We start from the raw sequence: 22,563 nt of genomic DNA, 5'->3' as shown, positions 1-22,563 counted from the left end.
CCATAAGAGACGTTTTTCTCAGCGAAGATTGCCTCTTTATTTTATTTTGAAATATTTGTATATTTATTTCATTAAATGAGATAATGCTTTTTCTTATTAACATAATTTCCAGTACATTAAACATATTTCTCCACAGACAGAAGAGAGGAATCAAATTAAATGACAGCTAAATCACTTGCAGCAATTTCAACTGTTAAAAGAAATAAGTGTCTCTGTTTTCTTTGTGATCACAAGATGTGCTGTAAAGGGAAATGAAATACTAAAGAAAGAACGGAAAACATAAAGAAATAATGACTGACTTATTGCAGTAATACCATTGAGAGAAGAAAAATTCACTACAAATAAAAGGAAAATAATATAGTGGGTTTGAAAGTTACCAAAATTCATTTCTTATTGATGAGTTCAGTGGAAGCCTAATACTAAGTAAACTGATGAAAAAAAATCAATGCAATAAACTATGAATGATGAAAGTTGAAATAAATACTTTGTGTATGGCAGACCATTATTCTAAATGTCTTTAATTTTTTAATAATTCATGTCTTTATGTTTATAAAAAAGGAGGAATTATTGCTTAGTGGACTCAAAATGCATGTAAAAAGCATCTACTTGAATCCCACATTTAGTAATAAGACCAAATGATATTGGCGACCTTCTGATTTTTAGTATCATGTCCTGATTTTGACATAAATGCATCAAGGGGAGGTGAGCTTGACTTTAAAAATGTTGTTGGCAAAGGACGCTGGTACATTTATACAGCATACTTAACTCTATGGGGGACAAACTGATTTCCAATTTTTTGTACCACATAAAAAGGAAAATTCAGAATATGTATTATATGTACGCGTGCTTATAATATGCTTGTGACTATTCTGGGGGACCAGGAGGGAATGTGATGACACTTCTTGGTAAAATCAACACTGCACTTTTCACGTGTGTGTGCATGCACGTATAATTTTTTACACAGGTCAGGTTGTTAATATATTCAGATCAGATCATATCGGTTACCTAAGTCTGAATATTTGCAGGTGGACTCATCCACTAATTTTCTCTATTCATATTAAATGATATATAGTTTTAAAATGGAAACTAGTTAATTTAATCAATTCAATCAGAAGCAGTCAATTTGGTAGAGGCAAGGGGATCATTCCAGCTATTTTTTTTTCTGAATTGACTCTGACTGAATTAACCTTCTAATACAACTGATCCTATAGCACTCTCTTCTCAAATGCCATCTTATTCTTTCCCTTTTCCCCAGTCCATCTGCACCCTCAGCCTTCTCTCCTCCCTCCATCCCTTAGGCTCTCTCCTAGGTGCTTCTAAACTTTTGACTTCTTCACTTTTTTGACCAACACCTAAGGAAGCTTTCCACTAGCCTCTCTTTCCAGTAACCGTCCTTCTCCCACCACACACATTTGCCTTACTGGGAGGAAAAATTCTAAAGTTTTTTTTTTTTTTTTTTTTTTTTTTTAATTACAGACACTGAAGACTGTTGCCTTGCTGAAAACCTCTGACTGATGCTCTAGAACAGGACACTTAAGGTAATAATGGTGAACTTTTTTCCCCACTTCTAGAAACCTTTTCTTCCCAAATGTTTGCAGTTCCCTACTTGGAATAAACTTTCAGATCCTCTCTAAGACTGTTTTCTCCACAGTATGGAAACTTTGCAAGGGTATATGGGAGCCACAAGGCAAGAAGATTTCTGGAAGATTGGGAGGACTGAATTTGGGGGTCAATGACTATGTTCAGGAAAACTTTTGTGTGCCCACTTTGGAAAAACTTATCTTTCACTCAGGATGCAGGGGATCAGGCAAAAGTACAGGCCATATGCAAGAGATTTTGAATTATGCATTAAGCTGATAATGCTCCAGAATGCAAGCTTGAGTCAGTAAATAACTAGGCTGGTTGGTGGAGGGTGTTCACCTTATTGGGGCAGGGGGTACCACACAGGGAGAGAGCTAGAAGAAGGCTAGGGGAAGGGTGAAAGGGGGTTGCAGCCTTTTGGCTTGCTCTGATGAAAAAGCAGGAAGAGTAAGTTAATATTGAAACTATTGTCTAGTGCCTATTTGCTTTTAAATTGATTTAGCCAAGGTAACAAGACTATCTCCCCTGCCCTGTCTGTGCAAGTTTGCACTTGTGGTGGAGGGAACTCTTCCGTAGAATCTTATGTAAAGAAATTCTGTCCAGGAGAGAAATTGGTTTGAATCTTTTGATGGGGTCCATAAAGGGACTCTTTAAAAGGCAAGATTTTTTAAATGATGAAATTTGGCAACATTTGTAAGAGGACACTTAAGGTTTTGTTTGACCAGGTTTGCTTTCCTAATTAATATGTAGTAGAAAAACAGTAGAAGTTAAGCCAGTGGAAGAAGCAGAAGGATTAAAAGAATGTTATAAATTATCTCCCTGCCACATGACACAGCACTACCCAGTGCTAATGAGAACTGATTCTTTAATATTTGCATTGCTACTTCTGATTTAGTAAAAAGTATCAATGAATGTGACCATCTTTCATGAGAAATGAACATGTATAGGCAGGCACATATGTGTGCACACATATACGTGATATTAAAAAAAAAAAAAGCCCAGTTATATCCTCCAAGCAAATGCAATATATCTGAGGCTGAGGAACCTATAAAGTGGACAGCTGAACATTTGCCTACTTCCCCCCCCCCAAAAAAAAAAAACAAACAAACAGGAATTCCACGAGCATTTCATTGCTTTTCTAATTTTAGACATAACTTTTAGCCTCTGGTTGCACATTGTTTTTGCATAGTCTCTGCAGCAGGGAGAAGGCGTTTGTGAGGCCAGTTCTATGTGCACACACACATATATACAGCAACAGATTAAAAATGGGTCTGGAAAAACACCCTTCTCCTTGGAGAGTCATATCAAGCAGTGTTTAAATTAAATAATTTGCAGAGTGGAGGGAATAAAGCTTTTGTAGCAGTATCTGGAGGTTATCTTCCCTTGGGAAATTCTTGCCATTTAGTACAATCTGGTGCATGCCAATGAGACACATGCCTACATACACACATTAGTAGATGGATTTTATTTCACTGCTAAATTATATTTATTTCTTTGGGTTACCTGTCATTTTGTGTTCAGGTAGAGGAGAAAAAAAAAAAGAGGCAAACTTTCCTGGGAAAGGTTGAGGCCATTAAGATCCAAACAAAAGCAAGGAGAGGTAGTTAGGGATCAGGCGTGAGAGAAGGCTGGCTTCTAACATGCAGCTGGTTTTCCCATAGCTCCTCCAGGGACATGGCTGGGATTGGGAGAATGTGTAAGCTCAGGCCAATGTTTGATTTTGCTCCCAGCCCATTGACTGATGGTGACAGAGAAGCCTTGCAATGATGAGGTAATGTGAGTGGGTAAGCCACAAGTAGCTGAAATTGGGTGATTTCTTGCTACTTTCTCTGCACAAGCATTATCTATTCTGCATGGGATATTGAGGAGAGGTTTTCCAGTGAACTCATTCCTTGATAGCCATGTCTCCTTAGTCTGATCAGCTCACCTGTGCCTTAGTGGAGAGAACAGGGTAATGAATGAAATGTTAACTAGGAGAGAGGATGGCAGGGGCTGGAGGAGGATGGGAGGTAGAGGATATCTACCCATGTACAAAAAATGCTGAAAGGTCCTGGTTTTGACAATTGGTAAGACTCAAGTGAGAATAGTTATTAAATCAATTATTAAACGTGATTATAGTCAGAAGTACTAGAGTTTAAACATGAATTTTGTAGGGTGTACACAATTCATCCCATGGCAAATGGACTTCAAAATGTTTGGTAGAATGATACATTTTTTCACACATTTTTTGCTGACTCATTTAGACATTTAGTCTCTCAATTATATTTCAGTATTATATTTTGTCCCTCATTCTCTGCTACATTTTTACTAATAACTGAACAACATAATGTATCACAATTATTGTAGGGGATTGGGTTTTATTATCTTAAGAAGTAGGATTGGAGAGAGAAAAGCTTACTTAACAAGATAAGTAAGTTTTAATCTGAGTATTTTTAAAAAGGAAGTCATCTCCCCCCACCACCACACTTTTGGCACAGTTTTATCATAAAGATTGAAAGAATAGGTTTGCTTCAGCTCCACCATATTCAGACTGACCACAGCAAATGATGTAGCCACATCTGACTCTGCTTCTGTAGATTATAGATCTACATCGCCCAATGGAGGATTGAGATGATACCTGTCAAATGTTTTAAATGGTGCCTGGCTCACGTTTAGTGATCAGTGAATATTATTTATCTAATATCCATCATAACCACAGATACTCATGGAATGCTACATTGTCCTGGTGCTGGACAAAATATAATACTGAATTTCATTTGTTAACAGACTTATTTCCTGCTTTTTGAGGTGGAGTTAGGAGCAGGTTTTTTAAATTATTATTTTTTTTAAGTGGACCTTGATAGAGACTTGATCTCATACAGGTTTTAATGTCCTCTCCTGTCTTCCTCTACCCACAGATCCATGTGCAAAAAGTAGAGTGAAGGGAAAGTTAAGAAGAGTAGCTGAGTTCTTCTGATAGATAGATTATGGTCTCTTAGGAACCTAGTTTTTTTTTTTTTTCCCCTTCGGTGATGACTCTTACTTTGTGCATCAAGAGGTGCACAGACCTAGTTTTGTCCTGTGGTCTTGCCAGTCACTGGCTCCTCCTGTGTCCACTGGAGATAGTTTCAGTCTCCTAGTCTGAGAGGTCCCAACACATCAAGCACTACTGGAAATTCAGGACTGGGCTACCAGATCAGGGTTACCCACAAAGCCTGTCAAAATGTGTAAAGATACAAAGACAGACCCATTGTTTGATTAGGCAAAGTGTTGACAGCACCCCTAGATATGCTGTATATAAGTAATCACCATGTACCAGCCAACATGTTTCTTAAGTCTCTCAAGACTCAACTTCAACTACTTTAGGAATAGGCTAGTGACCAAGAAAACAAAAGTATTATTTTTAAAATGACATTTCCTCATGGAACTTTTGACCTCATAAAATCCTGTGAAAATGTACACCAAGACCTTGCCCTTTGATTTTTCAAAGGTTGGAGAAGTAGCAATACACTTTGAAATGAATATTAAGAAAAGGTACTTGAGCTATGTGAAAATAATGGTACTAACAACTGATGTGTATTAGGCATTTTACTTGTGGGACACACCATGGTAGACTATTTGTGGTTCTCATCTAATTCAATCCTCTCCCTAAATCTATAAGACAGTCACATCATGGGATGAACAGTGAAGAAAAAGGATTTCCAGGATTCAAATCCAAGTATTTGGGTTCCATTGCAGTCCACGGCAGTGATGATGTAATATTTGAATGACAATGAGAATCACCTAAAACAATTTAAAATAAAACTGACATATTTCATACTGTATCTCTATTCCAGAGGTATTCAAAATATAAACCTTAAAAAACATAAAATGGTGAAAATATAACACAGGAAATAACTTATTTTTGCAATTGTCAGTTTGGAAAGACCTTTTTAAGGGCACAAAGACTTGCAGGACATGCACACTATATATAAAGTTTAAAATGAAGTAGGAAATAAATAAATAACACAACAGAAAAATGGCAGTAGAATATGATTGGGCAATTCATGGCTAATAGACATGAAATAAAACTAAAAATGAAAATTTGAAGTGTCCCATTTCTTACATATATGATTGTAAACTTTAAATTATGAAAAAATAGCTAGACTTGGTGGCACATACCTGTAATACCAGGAATTTGGGAGGTTGAGGCAGGAGGATCACAAGTTCAAAGCCAGCCTCAGCAACTTAGCACGGCCATGAGTGACTTAGTGAGACCCTGTCTCAAAATTAAAAAATGAAAAGGGCTGGGGATGTGGCTTAGTGGTTAAGAGCTCCTGGGATCAATCCCTGGAACAACAACAACAACAAAAAAAGACAAACAATATTTAACTTTGGTGATTTGTGTAGAAATGGTCCTTGTTGTACTTCTGTAAGTGAGAGTAGAAAATGACATAGGATTTTGGAAGGGCAACTTTTCAGTACCTTCAAAAATTTTATATGTATAGATCTTTGATACAGAAATTCCATTTCTAGACCTTTATATTGTGAAACCACTTGCATGTAACTGGAGGTAAAGTATAAGGATGTCCATAAAATACTGAATTTTTTGTTTTTGTTTTTATAATAGTAAAAGCAAGAAAAAGGCTAAAATAATTTGATTATTTATGGTATGAAATACTATATGGCCATTAAAAATAATAAGGAAATAACTTTAGATGGATCTAGATATCAAACAATATTGTATGAAGTGAAAAAGTAAAACAAAAAATTTATGACTAGCTGTGTGTAGTCTAATTTTGATATGTAAAACATACAAATTAATTAAAAATAAACACATAGAGGAACTAAAAGGATATACAAAGGGTTATATCTACAATAAGTTATTAGCTCTGTGAAGGACTGAGAATATGTATGTCAAGAGCATTTTTTTTCATGTTTTAAACTTGTATTGATATCTAAGGTGTTGGTTTTTAGTCTTAGGTATATATCAAATTTTCATTAAAAATTTTTAATTTGACCCCCCCCCCCCAAGTTACTAAAAATATTATTGATTTGAGAAATGTTACATAAACAGATGGATCACAGATGGTGGTTTATAGGTGATAGATTTTCTTTTAGCTTTTTCATATTTTAATTGCCAAATATTCAATAGTGTGTGCCCATTGCTCAACTCAGATGTAGTGAATAAAAATCCCAAGGATTGGACCCCAGGGTTCTGCTCTGTAAAATGTTCCTGAGGTAGGCTCGCAGTTAGCTGGCTTTCAGAACTGCAAAGCAGACACAGCTTCATAAGTGTTCAAGGCAACATGGACCTTTGCATTTGAAGGTGCCTAGGAAGAGTGATTTCAGTTAGACTGTGCTTGAAGGTGAATTTTAGAGTACACAATTGTTTCCTCTTCATTGTATGAATACTGATTCAGTGTTCCTTTTTGATTTCTAGATTGTGTCTGCTGTGGGATGCTATTTCTCTGGTAAGTTTTCCACACTTGTGGGATCTCCTATACCTCATGCTGCTATTTATTATAGTCACTGTGTCTGGTTTGTGCTTTAATCCCAAACTCCATGCATTTAATGATTTACAGAATAACCAGTGGGATGGTGCTTAGCAAAGACCCAAAGCTGATTCTCCACCTCTCCTTGCACCTCTCCTTATTTTCCTTTTGTTAGGAACATGCCACAGAGCTTTCAGGTTATGAGCTCTTAGAAAAAGAGACACGATTGCTTTTCATATATGGTGCCTTCTTTTCCTGTATCTATCAGTGGAAAGGAAGGGCCAGATGTGTGTGTTTTTAAAAAAGAACCTTGAATTAATCTGCATAACTTTGAACAATCATGTCTGCTTGCTTCATGTCTTTCTGACATGCCAGTATGCACACCAAATGCTTGTCCACTTAACAATGAAACACTTATTTTTGCATTTCCAGATCTATTGATATTTGCTCAGAATGCAGTTTCCCCTTGTAAGAGCTGTGGAATGGAATTCATGTCTCTTTTCTGCTCAATAGTTATGTATTATCCTGTTTTGCCTTCTGCCTCTTACGTATTTTGTTTGGAGGTCAGATTGGGGGGTGAACCATTATATCCTCTGATGGCTACAAAAGCTATACTCTTTGCAGGAAAATATAAAATATATATTTGTGGTTTGTCTGTATCTTGAGGGTCTTTCTGATATTCCATATTTTGGAAGCCCAATGAAGCTAAAGTTCCTAACCCTTACATTATAACATATACTCCTGGTTAAGTTTGTCTTGCTGCAAAAGTAGCTACAAGAATGAGAATTGTTATAAAGTGAGCAAAAGCTCTTTGATAATTAGGATTCATCTACAACTAGAGCATTTTATTAATTACACATTGTAATCACATGGATAGTCACAAAACCAATCGTGCAAGTCTGTATTTAGAGATTTGTAGACAGAAGACTTAACGTAAACATAGAAATGTTAAACCTACTCAACTGTGACCTGCAAAGAAGATAACAAGAAGGATTCTGTTCTCTGTATGATTTGTGAACAATGCTAAGTAAATATTCATCATTAATATATAATAACTGTTGCTTTTGGCAGTTCACTTTTCATTTAATTTGATAATGTGTCCAGTAAATGAAGTGGTACAGGCTACAGTGTTTTACCAACACAATTGCATATTTTCAATCATTGTTAAATGAAGGCAGCTCAAGGCAAAGCTTTAACCCCCACTAGTTTTTTGTGTGATAAAAAGAGAAGGCGCTATCAATCTTTATTGTCTGTCTCGCTTACTGTAATTGCATTCAATAGTCCACTGATTCTGTTGTCTGTGCTAATGTCAGGAACAGAGGAGAGCCAGATGCTCAGACTTGATCATATGCATCCAGTGGCCACTTTGATAAGTTGGCAGCAAGTCATTGGGTTTGATGATAAATTGTTAACGCTATAGATTATGAACAGCTGAACACTGCAAGTGTACATGGAGGAAACTTCTTACCTTGTTTTAAATCTGGCATCATGATGCTAGCTAAAGGGCATGTCATGTATTATTCAAATGCATCTTGCACTGGAGATGTGCCAATGACTCATTGTATCCCTATGAATACTAAAAGCAACAACAACAAAAACCCACAGTGATTTGAACATGACATTAATGGTCCCAGGATTATGAAAAGCATTTTGAAATACTGTTTAATAGTTTTGATTATCTAATTCAACCAGAAGAAAGCTTCTGAGTTGTATTCACATTTAATCCACATTAAATCATGCTCTTCCTGGTCATTTCTGTTAAATTAGTCGATAATGAGGATGTTTTCTAAAAACAAACTGGTTTTTCATTAGTTAAAACCCATGGCTGCTTTCTTGTGAAGGGACATGAATTGGAGCTGGGGCCCAAGCCATTTGTTGAAATTTTTTGCCAAGATTTTGTTTCCTAAGGTTTCTGCTGCTTCTGAGAGGGATGTGTGATAGGCTATTTGTATGGAGTATACAATAGATCTACTTCGACTGAGCCCTGTGACAGTTATAGAAGTTCGTAGTTGTGGTTCTTAAGTTATTGGACATCTATTAAAGTTGCTTTAAGAAGCTGAGATAACCATGAACTGTATAGCCATCTTGTTTTAGAGCATGCTGAGCTGTTGATCCCATTTTCAATGGAGAATTCCAAGTGCAGCCCTTTGAAGACCTTTTCCTTATCACTGGAGAACTTAGTCTTGAAATGTCTGATCATTACATAGTTTGGTTAGGGTGAAATAAACACATATAAGAAATACTGTTGTATTTATGGATTGGGACTAAAAAAGTTCTCTTGCCCAGCTGGATTTTTTCTTATTAGTTAATGAAAATTTTGTAATGCATTGTGTATTACCCTTTGCCTGTATTGCTAGGGGATTCAAAACACAACCACCAGTCACTTTTGTAGCTGAGTTTTCAGCTATGATTTTTTTCTTTTCCCATTTCTCCTTCATTTTTTTCTTGTTCTTTTATCTTGCTTTTCTCATCTCTCTCTTATTGGCAGGATGGGTACATAAGGAACTGGCTAGTAGAGAAAGGAAGGGAAGAAAAATCTTCCATGAAGTATTAAGGGCAGAGCCCAAGGAAGGTTTAACTGTGTCACTAAGATAAAGGCCAAAGTCTGTGGTTCTGACCTGAGAGAGATTCTTACTAACATTGGGAAAATCATGTACACTGCAATTAGGGCCTTTCCTTATTTTTAAAAAAATGAAGTGAGTATAATAAAATTGTTGAATTCATAAGACTTCGGTAAGGATTAAATGAATTTGTCTAAAATAAGCATTTAATAAAGTTGACAGCTGTGATGGTGAAAACATTTTATGTGAGCTCTGGAATGTAAAGGTAGCATAATTCTTGACCCAAATGTTTGAGTTTACTTCTGAAGGCATCTGAAATTAAACCTAACTCTTAAAATAATCTCACCATGATTTGGTACATCACAACCTAAATCCTACTTTAAGCATGCTGATGTGTGGGAGTCTTTGTTTCCTATTTGATTATTTGAGGTGAACTCTGTACTTTGCAAAAGGTTTTTAACTTTACAAAGTTCATCACTTTAGCATTCTTTGTAGTATGGGGTTTTTCTGTAAGAATGAATCATTAAAAATTTAAATGAATACAAGATTTGCAAGAGTGAAGTGTTGGTCTAAAGTAAGATGAGGCTTCGCCAATTCAACCCATGAAAGACTTCAGCCCAGATGGGCAGGCCCTCCTCTGGGTTTGTGATATCATTGCTAATCTTTTGCTGATTGTTCCACACTTGCTTTCCTTAGACTCCATGGCTTCTCCTTTCCAGTTAGTCTCTGATTGGTTTCTACATTAGAGTACCCAGGGCTTAGCTTGAGGTTCCTGGGGCTTGCTCACTTACCCCCTTTCCCTTGGTGACTTCAACTGGTCCCAAGGGTTTAAATGTCATCTATAGACTGGTAGCTGCCAAACTTCTGTCTCCAATGGGACCCCTCTCCTGCAACTACAGATTCCCACCTCCAACTGCCTATTTGACATCTTACCTGAGGTGCGTAATCAACATCTGAAACTTAACTTGGTTCCTAGCCCCCTCTCCTTCCCCATTCATCCACATTTCGTTAAGTATTGCCACCACATAAACTTGCTCTCACCGAAAACTTGGTTGTCATCCTTGATTCCTCTCTTTTCTCACCCACCACATGTATCCATTGGAAAGTCCAGCTGAGTATCTCTCTTGAATGTATTTCAGTTTGTCTGCTTCTTTCTCCAGTGAAGCCTCTGTGCCTAAGCCACCGGCCACTCTTGCTTGCAGCACTGCAAAGAGCCTCCTGCTGCTTCTTCTCTTGTTTTGCTTACAACCCATGCCCCATACAACACCAAAAGGAATATTTAAAAAACACAAATGGCTTCCATCATAATTAGGATAAACACCAGAGTTTTCATCATGTAAGATGAGGTCTTGCTTTTCCAAAATCTCCTCTTAGGTACCCTGCAATTCGCTGCTGTATTGCAGACACTTAGGTTGCTCTCACCCAGGTCTTTGCATAGATACATTGCCTACTTGGAACCCTCTTTCCCTAGGTTTTTACAGGACTGGCTGCTGCTTGTCATTTAGATCCCTGAAATGCCATCTCACAGAGGTTTTCCCTAGGTCGACCTCACCTAGGTTTCTCCTATCCCTGCACTGAATTTTCTTCAAAGCTTATTGCTGTCTGATTACCTTCTTCATTATTTGTTTATTTTCAGCATTCCATTATTAACCTGTGAGCTTCCTGAGGACAGAAATATCCTGATCTGGTTTACCCCTGAGCACTGCGTTCTTAGCATATTGGCTAAGACTAGGCTAGACTGGGATCATGTTCACTAGTGAATGCTGCCACCGCTACCCACTGCTTTGGCATTTCACCCTAGTTGCTTTGCTCTTGTGTGGCTCAGTTTTCCTGTGTGAGAGTGGGGACTACATTAGCGTCTGCTTGCACCTTTGTGGGGAATAAAAGATATGAAACCTGGCAACTCTTTGTGATAAGTCTGGCCTGCAATAGACTAAGTGTTTTTCTCCTTGATTAGAATTCTTCTATATAATAGATATTCAATGAAAAGATACAAAATATTTTCACACTTTGTTGAACATTTTTGAATTTTATCTAATATTGATTTACCAAAAGATCTTCTAATGAACTTGTTCTCAGAAGCATGATTAAGTTATTTATAGTGTTCAACACCATGACCTATTGACGGTCATGTTATTTAAATGTGTAAGTTGACATATTAAATCTTGAGACATTAGTCAATTTTTTTTTTCTAAATTGTCTCACTCATCATGAATAGTGAAATTACTTGGCAGTTTTCCTTAATATAATTTTGAAGGTTGACAACTACTTTCTTAGGTATGGTGGTATTTGGAAATGGGAAGATATGGTTGAGCAAGATGAAAAAAACCCAAAAAACTAATCTGTAATTTCTAATATTTTTCTGTATGTTTGTACTCCCAGGCTTCTCTTTATACTGTAATGCATATTTTAATATTAGCTTTCTATGTTGATACCAAAAACAGAAACAAAGGCTTGTGGAAGGTGGTTGATGTGAGAAGTAATCCTAGGGAAATCATTAATGTTGTTATTGGAAGCTGCATTCTTTTTTTAAACTGATTTTTTTTAGTGTTTTCTGAATGTATGTAAAATATAATTCATCTTTAAAATTATATGCTAATTCCTTGATAAGCTTATTTATTAGCTTTTCTTGGGCAGAATCTTTAGGATTTTCCTATGTATGTAGTTGTTTTTTCTGGATTAACATCATTTTACATCCTTTTATTCATTTCTTTCCAATTTTGGAGTTTTTCATTCCCTCTTCTCTTATTGCACCCCAGAGAACCTCTGGTGAAATGAAGTGCTGAGAGCAGAAGAACCAGCAGAAGACTGGCTCTCAGTCTTGGGGAAAGTGTTCAATTGTACCAGCAAATATTATGCTAATTGAGAGATTTCAGTTGATTCTGTCCATCAGATTGAGGGAGTCCCTCCTCTTTCTAGCTTTATTTCTTTTCTTTTTCTTTCTTCCTTCTTTTTAAAATCATGAATGGATTTGACATTTTGCCATTCTCCCTATCCCCCATATCTGTTGGGAAGATCCTATGGTTTTTCTACCTTATTCTGTCAACTGAGCCCATTTTGTCCCATCAAAATGGGACATTCCTAAAAACTTAGATGTGGAACATTCCTAAAAACTTAAACTGAGCAACAAATATGCCACTTATGGTAACTTTGAAATAGTATGTTCATAGAATTGAAAACTTGGACTTAATGGGTTAATACAGTTCACTGACTTATTTTCAAATATGAAATCAACTTGGATATATTATTTATAATGCATCATAACTACTTGGTTATGATTATCTTTCCAAATATAGTCTGGATTTGATTTGCTAATATTTTGTTATGGATATTTGTGTCTATATTCATAAGTAGTATCAGTGTATAGTTTTTGGTTTTGTTTTTTGATTGATTAATTGATTGCTTTTTCCTGGGAATAACCTTGCCAGGTTTTGATATTGGAGTTAAGGTGGCTCATGAGATAAGTTAGAGAGTGATCCTCTTTATTTTTACAAAGCATTTTTATAAGATAGTTATAATTTCTCTTTTAGATGTTTGATAGTACTCACCAGTGAAACTCACTGGGTTTGGAATTTTCTTTGTGGGAAAGTTTCAATAGTAAGTTGACTTTAATTAGTTAATAAAGTATCTCTGCTGACTTTCTATTTCTTCTGTGTCATTTTTGGCAAATTAATAAATAATTCATTTCTTATGCTCATAAATATAAATATAAACATTTACATTTACATTTGTACATAAGATTTTCTTAATATCCTTTTATTGTCTTTGGGATCTGTAGTGATAGCCCCAGTTTGATGTCCAACATTTTTAACTTCCATTATCTCAGTTTCTTGATAAGTTTTGATTCAAGTTTACCAATTTTATTAATCTTTTAAAAATCAAAATCTGTTCTTGTTTATTTTTTATTTTGCTTGTTTCCTAATTTTTCTGCTTTTATTGTTTTTATTACCATCCATCTTCTTCATAGAAACTTAGATAACTAATTTTATAACTTTTTGCCTTTTTCTAATATATACATATAAATCTATATATTTCACTTTAACTAATACCTTGTTTGCATCCAACAATTGTTGGTATGTTGAATAATCCTTAATAGCAGGTTGAATATTTTCTGATTTCTCTATAATCTCTTCTTTCAAACATAGTTTAAATAAGTGGCTATTTAAATTTCAAATGTTTGGGAGTTTTCCAGCTACTTTATTCTTATTGATTCCAGATTACAATTCCATTATCATTGGAAAATAGTATTTTATAAATAAATTTAATACTTTAAAATTCATTTGGATTTATTTATGGCCTGTTGCATACTTGGAAAGAATGTATATTTTGTAGTTGTGGAATGTACTATTCTATAAACATCATTTAGGACAGCTGTGGAAGTATTCTATATCTCTACTGAATTTTGTCTATTTGTTTTCTTAATTTTTTGAAAGATGTGTGTCAACATCTACAGGTAAGACCCTCCATTTTTCTATTCTTCTATTTCTGTCAGTTTTAGTTTTTGGCATTTATAGCTCTGTTATTAGGTACATAAACATTTATAGTTGTCATGTCTTTCTGATAAATTGTACCTTTGTTTATTTTTAAATGTCCCCTTTTATTTGTAGTAATACTTAATGATTTGAAATCTATTTTGCATGATATTATTATAGCTACACCAACTTCCTTCTACTTACTATTTGCCTGACATAATTTTTTTATCCATTTCTTATATTTAGAGCATATCGTATGTATATGTATTTGTATGCCTTGGTTACAGTTCACCCTGACAGTTTCTGCCTTTTAATTATTTGGCACACTCATACATTGCTGGTGGGACTGCAAATTGGTGCAGCCAATATGGAAAGGAACATGGAGATTCCTTGGAAAACTGGGAATGGAACCACAATGTGACCCAGCTATTCCACTCCTTGGTCTATACCCAAAGGAAGGGAGGGGGATGGGGGTAGGAAAGACAGTGGAATGAGATGGACATCATTATCCTAAGTACATGTATGAAGACACAAAGGATGTGACTGTACAACCAGAGATATGAAAAATTGTGCTCTATATGTGAAATATGAATTGTAATGCATTCTTCTGTCATACCCAACAATAACAAAAAAAAAAAAAAGGGCTAGGGATGTGACTCAGTGGTTAAGTGCATCCCTGCTACCAAAACAAAACAAAAACAAAAACAACACTCTCCCTCAAAAACAACAACAACAAAAAAACTTAATGTCAACAATAAATTTAAGCAAATTATCCTACCCATCCTAAATGGCAAAATACTATTTTTCTTTGTGGAGTTTTACAGGAGCTATATATATTAACCCATGACATAAGTAAAACTTGTATCAGCTATTTCATCTAAAGCTATTTATCTGAAGTTCTTGAAAGGTTACTCCTGCTTTTTCTTGCATCTGCTGACAATTAGTTATATTGAATTCTTATTTTCTTTTTCTTTCATCTTTTTTTTTCCTTCAGTATTTGGGGGACTGAACCCAGGGGCACTCTGTCACTGAGCTTCATCCCCATTTTTTTTTTTTTTTTTGTGACAGTGTATCACTAAATTACCCAGACTGGCCTTGAACTTGCCATCTTCCTGCCTCAGCCTCCTAAATTGCTAGGATTACAAGTGTGGATCACTGCACTGGGCTCAAATTCTTATTTTCATATGTGTTTTATAATGATAAAAATGAGCTCTTATTCTTAATTTAGCCCTATCTCAGTAATCCTTTGCAATCTGGATTGAGACTGTATGTCTACAGAACATTTTTTTGCATCATTTCTGCTAGATGTCCCAAGGTACAGCCTGATCTGTGCAGAGTTATTTGCTAATTTCATGGTTTAGGAATTCCAAAATCATGGGACCCAAATCATACCACATTATTTCACCATACTTCTCCAGAGAATTTTAAATTTTTTTTTACCCCATCCCCACCCCCTCCATCTGAGCTCAGAAAGAAGTTTTATCTTCTTGTATCAGTTAGCAGATTTTTTTCTGATCCTCTACTGAAGGTCTGATTTTCATTATGGTACAGGGCAGAGGTTGCCTCTATTCCAGTCTTTTTCTTCTGAAGTTTAGGACTCTTTCCGAGAGTGATCAAAACAAAGTTCCTGGATTAACAATGAAGAGCTCAAATGCACAGTTCCATGAAACTCTTCCTAGGGTAATGCGTGAGATTTTTGCTGTGGTTTTCAGTTATTTCTTCAGTGCTGGCTCTTGGAATTTAGTTGATTTTCTTACTGAGTTATATATTAAGATGTTTGCTATGTTTTATCCAGCATTTTTAGATATTTTTAGCAGAGAGAAATTTTGGGTTATCTTGTCTGACAAACTGATGGAATTGGAAGTCTCATTATGTCTTTTCTTGTAGAGTTCCTGTTTCTTCTTTTTAAATATTTGAGTTTAAAATCTTAATCAATTAAAAATAAGTGAAAGAGTGGCCAAAACTATAGCTATTGTTTAAATCTTGAGGTTTCTGATACATAAAAAAGCATACTGGAAATACATGAGCTATTTTCAGTATTTCAAAATTTCTGGTCTAAATTATTTAATATGAACAAAACTGCTGTGCATGCTAAAGAGCATGCCCTATCTCTTTGCTCTTCACTAAAATCATATTATCTCAGTGTGATAACAATGACTATGTGATGTTGAAAGAAATTCTAGCTCTTAATGACATCTGAGGCTGACATTCTTGTTTCACCAACACTAATGACAGTGTTTTACATATTCCCAGTATTCGTAATGGTGAGGATGTAACACAATTTCTTTCTTAATATTTCTCCAATTTTCTCACTACTTTGTTTAATAATTTAGCCTAATATTGTGTACTTGCTACTTTATTTTATTATTACTCTCTTCTTTATACTACATTCCTCTTTTTTTTGACAAAAAACATCCAAATTTTGTGAAAAATAAATAAACATGATACCACTGGGGAAGATGAAATTAAAATAGATAGGGACAGTGTAAATATTTGGATGTACTGCATGTAGCTTTCTGAACCTAAAAATGTGGGCTGGCTATCCTGATTACCAAAATTCTCTCAGGGACCTTGGACCACTTTGTTTCTATTCTAGAGCTAAATAAGGTGACAGGTTCTAATTACATTATTGTGCTACATGTCCTTGATGAAATTCTGATAGTCACACCTATGAAGAACACAAAGTATTTGCACACTGTAAAATTTTGTTCTAGAACCAGAAGGCAAAACAATGGAGGACCTTTATATAAAATCAGCCTTGATCTTAAGCATATGGATTTACTTAGCAATTAGTTCATAGACCTGAAGTATAATTAGAAGGCTAATTTGCTAATTTGCTAATCATTTCTCTCCACTACATACATAATCGTAAATGCGTAAGTCTTCCACTTTGGAAAGGGTCTTAAAGGTTAACTACTTTTTTGAAGGTTAAATTCCCTCTATATTCTTCCAGCCAAGTACTCTTCAAATCTGAAATTTGGTGTTTGATCCATAGCTACATAACCCAGTGATGTCAACTCTTTTGACTTTTGGAGATCAATTGCACCTTCTGGGAGAGTCAATAACCACCTTTAGTAGGATTCTTTGCCTCTTTCTCTGAAACTTCATGCTTCTGAATCTAAGTCAGCTGTTCCATATAGTACAGGACAGTTGGGACCCAAAGCCTGGTGCTTTACTGCCCACCCCCACCACAGCTGCCAGCTTTAAGTATTTAGTTATCTCATAATTTTATCAGAAATTTATTTTCAATCAATATTTTATTCACTTTGAATGAAATTCTAGTGAATATTCTTTTCTTGTTGCAGATAAAAATTATCTTTAAAAAAATACCTTAAATACCTGCCTACCTATACTGTCTGTCCCTACCAATTTGAAATAAATAGCTTACTAATTGGCATGTCTTACAAATTTGTGGTGAGAATTAGTAAGATATTTTAGATTATAAAAATGCTAAGAATGGGAAATGTTATTCATGATGGGTGAGATTTGCATAGGTGTAACCATTGCAAGGAGATCAGCTGACAGAATGAAGTCATTTGCTTGCATGTTAGGGAGTGACAAAGTATTATCAAGTAAATACTCTTATATTATATTCACATAAATAGAGAATCAATCGTTCAGAACAAGTTGCCAGATATCTGCCCTTTATTGCCTTGATAAGTAGACATATAAGACTAATCTACATTACTACATTCACTTTCTAAATAGAAAGCCCTCCCGATCCTTCCAACATTAAATGAGTGACTTCTGTAAGTCAGACACTTTGCTGCCCCACACAGCTGCTCCTGTGATTTAAACAAGGACTTAGGGAAGAGACCAGTTTCTAGAATGAACTAATTTCCCTTTGTAAATTCTGGTGTTTTGTTGTTGTTGTTTGTTTTTGTTTTCTTCCAAGTACTGAGGAGATTGAACCCAGGCTGCTCTACCAGTGATCTATATCCCCAGATCCTTTTTATTTTTGAGACAGGGTCTCACTATGCTACCTGGAAACTTGTAATTCTCCTTCCACAGCCTGTTCTGCAAATTATTTTATTACAGAAAGAACAGACACTAACAAAAGTTTAAAATTGATCAATTTCTGAATGGCACCATCGGATTTTACTACTCATGATTATTTTTATTCAGGGTTGTGCCACATTATTAATACTTGTCTCTTAACTAAAGGAGACATTTGCCTTTTTTTTAAATTTTTCCTCCATCTCAACGGTGTTCCTCTGTCCCTTGTCTGAGCTTTCATTTATTCATCCATCCTTTCCCTCATTTTTGATTGGTATTGATGGAAATATCTTTAGATCTTTTTTTAAAAATAGACAGTGTTTACCAGTTAATAGCCACGATAATGAAGCAAACTCTCCCTGGTTTTTGAGATGACTCAGTGTCTATGAGAGTCACATGGCTATTTTACTTCCGTTCCTTGACAGGTTTTTCATAGTTCTTTTTATAGCTAATATATTGTTCTGGAATCACATTGTCTTCAAATATGGGGGTGGGGGGAGGAAGAGAATGAGAATATGAGTATCTGGGACTCTTGCCATGCCCTGTGACAATTAAGTTTTGATAATGCAATTGGTGAGCTATTAAGAAAATGTGACTTGATAAGAAAAGGATAGATTTAAAAGAGAAGAAAAATACTTGGAGGGCTGATCTTTCAGGAAACGCAAAACATTACAGAAATACAATTACATTTATCTTTATGTACCCATATGTTCCTGTTGGTGGCCGTTAAGGTGGTTGGGGCATTGGACTATTTTTTACAATATTTGGAATGTTGTCCTCAGTGAATTGCACTGACATTTTTCACAGAGATAGGGATCTGAATAAATACTGTATCTGCCCACTTATGTAGCCCTGTGTATATTTTTGATTGAAAACAATCCTGTTATAAAAAACTTGTCCACTCCACTAAATCAATTTGAGTGTATTTATAGCCATGGGAATTATTTAATGTTGTTTGATAATTTCTTGTTTTGTTTATACTGAAAAATCATTAACTAAGAAGCAGAGAAAACAAAAAAGTGGTTTGTTAAATTCATTTTACCTACTGTTCTTTCTTTTTTTTTCCTGTATTTTCTTCAAATTAATCAATTAAAATGCACAGATGTTCAATTAAAACTATAAAAATTTTCCATGGCTACAGCTGTTTTGAAGCTGCATTGTTGAAAATTTAACATATCTGGTAATGATTCCCTCTCAGAAGAAATTAAATTAATGACTCTTTGCTAGATTATTTTCCATTTGATAAATTAAACAAAATTAGAAAAAAAGCCTGAGACTGACTCTGCCTGCTACATTTATTAATTAGCATGATAGACTAGCAGATATTGATATGAAAAGGCAACAAAATGGAAAATGTTTCTTATTTTTCAAGTAAAATACCTTCAGGACTGCAGTTTATCTTACAACAAATGGTTATGTGCTATAAATTATTAAAATTTCACCTGTAAATAGCAGACAAGTGACAAATTTCACCATCTCACATAATAGCAATGGCAGGGATGTGATTTTGCAAGGTTGGAATAATGCTTTTCTCCACATTTTTGTCCACCTCAGGCATGATAGCCAGTGACCCTTAAATAATAAGTAGAGAAACAGGATCATTTTTTTTCTCAACCATGTTGCTTAGTCTTCAGGAGAATCTGCTATGTTTTTTCTTACTCCCAACTTATGATTTAATTTTTATAAATATCTTCCTAATTTCTTTTTCCTTATACCAAAACTAGTAGGTGAGAGAGGACGAGAGACAGATGGACAAACTTTAGTGAGTTCAAAATTCATGGACATATCAGACAGATGGAAACTCAGGCAGGGTCTCTCCCTGACAATTATGAAACAAAATTCCTTCTGCCCTGGGAAACCTCAGCTTTGCTCTTTGGCTTTCAACTGATTGGATGAGGCCCACCCATGGTAAGGAGAAGGAAACCTGCTTTCCTTAAAGTCTGCTGATGGTAAATGTTAATCACGTCTGTAAAATGCCTTCTTAGTAACATTTAAACTGGCATTTGACCAAACAACTGGGAATCATAGCCCAGCTGAGTTGACACAAAAATGAACCATCAGATTCATTATGGAAATTTTAGAAAATAGAGATGAACTGAAAGTGGATATTAGAAAAGCACTTGTAATCAAGCTCCTTCAAATGACCCCTGCTACTGTTTCAATGTCTATCTCTAGAGTCTTCCTCTAATGTATATATAGCTTTTCTTGAGAATAAAGTGTTTATCCTGTTTTAAAACACTTTATTCACTTAAGAGTATTACACACCTTCTCACTTCATTAAAATGATTTCTTTTGCAACTCATATTTAATACCTGCAATATAATGAGTTGAAGGGTTTGTTGAATCCTTAGGTTTTTAATTTTATAAGGACATTGTATCTTTTCACACTTATCTTTTGAATATATTACTGCATGCACATTTGTTAGTTAAAAATATTCACATCTTAAAACTTCTGTCTTCACTGCTAAATTGCCTTCTAGAAATGTATCAGTTTATATTCCCAAAGGCAATATTCCAGAGGTCTGATTCCTCCCTCCCCTATAATGTAAGGTGTTAGAAAAAAATCCAATCTGAAAGATAAAAAGACTTCTTGTTGTTTTCATTTGAATTTCTTTGATTTCTATTGATGTTGAATGACTATCTTGTCTACTGATATTTGTAGTTCTTTGTGAATTATTCACTTTGTCCAATTTCCAACAAAATGCTTGTTGTTTTCTTTCTCTAAAAATTGTATGCAATTTTTATGTATGTACATATGTATTATATATATATATATATATATATATATATATATATATATATATATAATCATTTTGTTTATCCTATATTTACAGTATTTTCCCTAGTTTAATATTTGTTTTTCAATTTTGTTTAACATTTTTTGAAATACTTAACGTTTTAAATCTTCAATTCTGAGTAGCCCATTCTGTTTTTTCCATTATGTGATGATTTTGGGTCAGACCTTCCAGCTTCTCCTATTCTAGAATAATACCTCTTCTAGTGCCATTAAAGTTCCTTCCTACCCCTATCCCTCTCTAGGTCTGAAATTCAATTTTAAGTGTGGTGTGAGGTAGGGATTATTTTTCAGAGTATAATTTTGTTTAAAATGTGACCTTTCTGTCCACCTTTATTCCTGAGAGGGACAACAAGCAGAAGATTTAAAATGTTAGGAATGAGCCAGTTATAAATTTCACTTCTGATAAGCCCTATAAAAACTCAGTAGACCCAAGGTGACAATGGTGCTGCCACATTGTTCTAAAAGCAGGATGAGATATAACAATAGCCTGAGGTTTCCACTGTGTAACGTGTTGTTTATGTGATGTATGCAGGCATGCAAGAGACAATGCCTACAGAATGACAATCAGGATCCTGGGAACCATTTCCACCATGGCTCTGTGATGTCACTAGTGACAGTATTTTGTAGACATGGAAATTGACAATGCCTGCATCTTTTATCAAGGCTCACTCTAACTCAAGTGATACTGGACTGCAGTGTTTTAAATACAGAGTAGAAATTTATATGTCATAAACAAATCACAACAGACTGCCTCTTGTCCATGGACACATTCTTCCAGTTACCAAATCTTGTTACTAGTGACTGGTTTGAGTCAGGAGGTTATGACAGGACACACTAACATGTATCATCTGTGGTTGAATTTTAACTGTCTCTGTACTTTTTTGACCCCACAGGATATGTCTTTTATTTGTATTTTACACAACACCAAATTATTGGATAAACCATTAATAAGCAAATACATTGACTGAGATGAATCTTAGCCTATTTTTTGTTTTCCCTATCTTAAAAACTCTTATCACTCTTATCATCACTAAATGTGGGGCAGAAAACAGTGATGTGAAATTTCAAGCGAGCCATTTACCTATGATTTTTTTTGTAATTGTCAGAAGTACACAGGGCTTAATAATTTGCCATTACATTTCATATTCGTGCCTATTTATTTTAGATTAGGGGGTCTTTCTGAGATTACCGTTTCAGGAAAATCTCAAAGTTGATTTTGAATGTGGCAGAATTCTTCATTAAAATTTGTTTTTTATTTTGTAATTATGAATTACACCGTTTTAGGACAAGATTTCTAGGAAATTAGGCTTAGTATTTTACATTTTATTGAGCTCCCCGGGAGTTTTATATAGCCATTAAAGCCTGAGAATCACTAGATTACTGCATTTGGGTTTAGATTGAGTATATTTGGAAATATGTTCTCTTGAATATAACTAAAAGATATGTAAAAGTGCCTAGCATAGTGTCAGGCTCAGAGTAGGCTTTGGGTAAATGTGTGTTACTTATTTAATCTGGGTACTACAAACCTTTAGCAAACTCATGTGTGCTTGGTCTGTCCCATATTTTTTTGGTTATTTCTAAGGAAACTTCCAACTAATGACATATATTGTACAGCACCTGCTTTGTATCACTGATCTCCACGAGCTTAACATTTAGAGGACAGTGTTTATTGACTTTTCAGTGTGGACAGCTCATCATTCTGT

The 22,563-nt window shown here is 35.0% G+C and overlaps 1 long non-coding RNA gene across 1 annotated transcript in view; it reads left to right on the top strand.

Annotated features, from left to right (window-relative positions):
• Positions 1 to 1,475: 1,475 nt before the first annotated feature.
• The window catches only part of LOC124077861 (uncharacterized), a 40,135-nt gene continuing 19,047 nt past the window's right edge, over positions 1,476 to 22,563 (top strand). Inside the window, exons 1-2 of the long non-coding RNA XR_006846748.2 lie at positions 1,476 to 1,538; positions 6,983 to 7,013. This is a non-coding gene — a long non-coding RNA (uncharacterized LOC124077861). The remainder of the gene's footprint in view (positions 1,539 to 6,982; positions 7,014 to 22,563) is intronic.

The sequence above is a fragment of the Marmota monax genome, unplaced genomic scaffold (genome assembly GCF_021218885.2).
Source record: "Marmota monax isolate L192 unplaced genomic scaffold, Marmota_monax_Labrador192_F-V1.1 WCK01_AAM20220418_F8-fsc00015, whole genome shotgun sequence".
NCBI lineage: Eukaryota > Metazoa > Chordata > Mammalia > Rodentia > Sciuridae > Marmota > Marmota monax.
The sequence above is the reverse complement of the archived record's forward strand: the minus strand, read 5'-3'. Positions and strand labels throughout refer to the sequence as shown.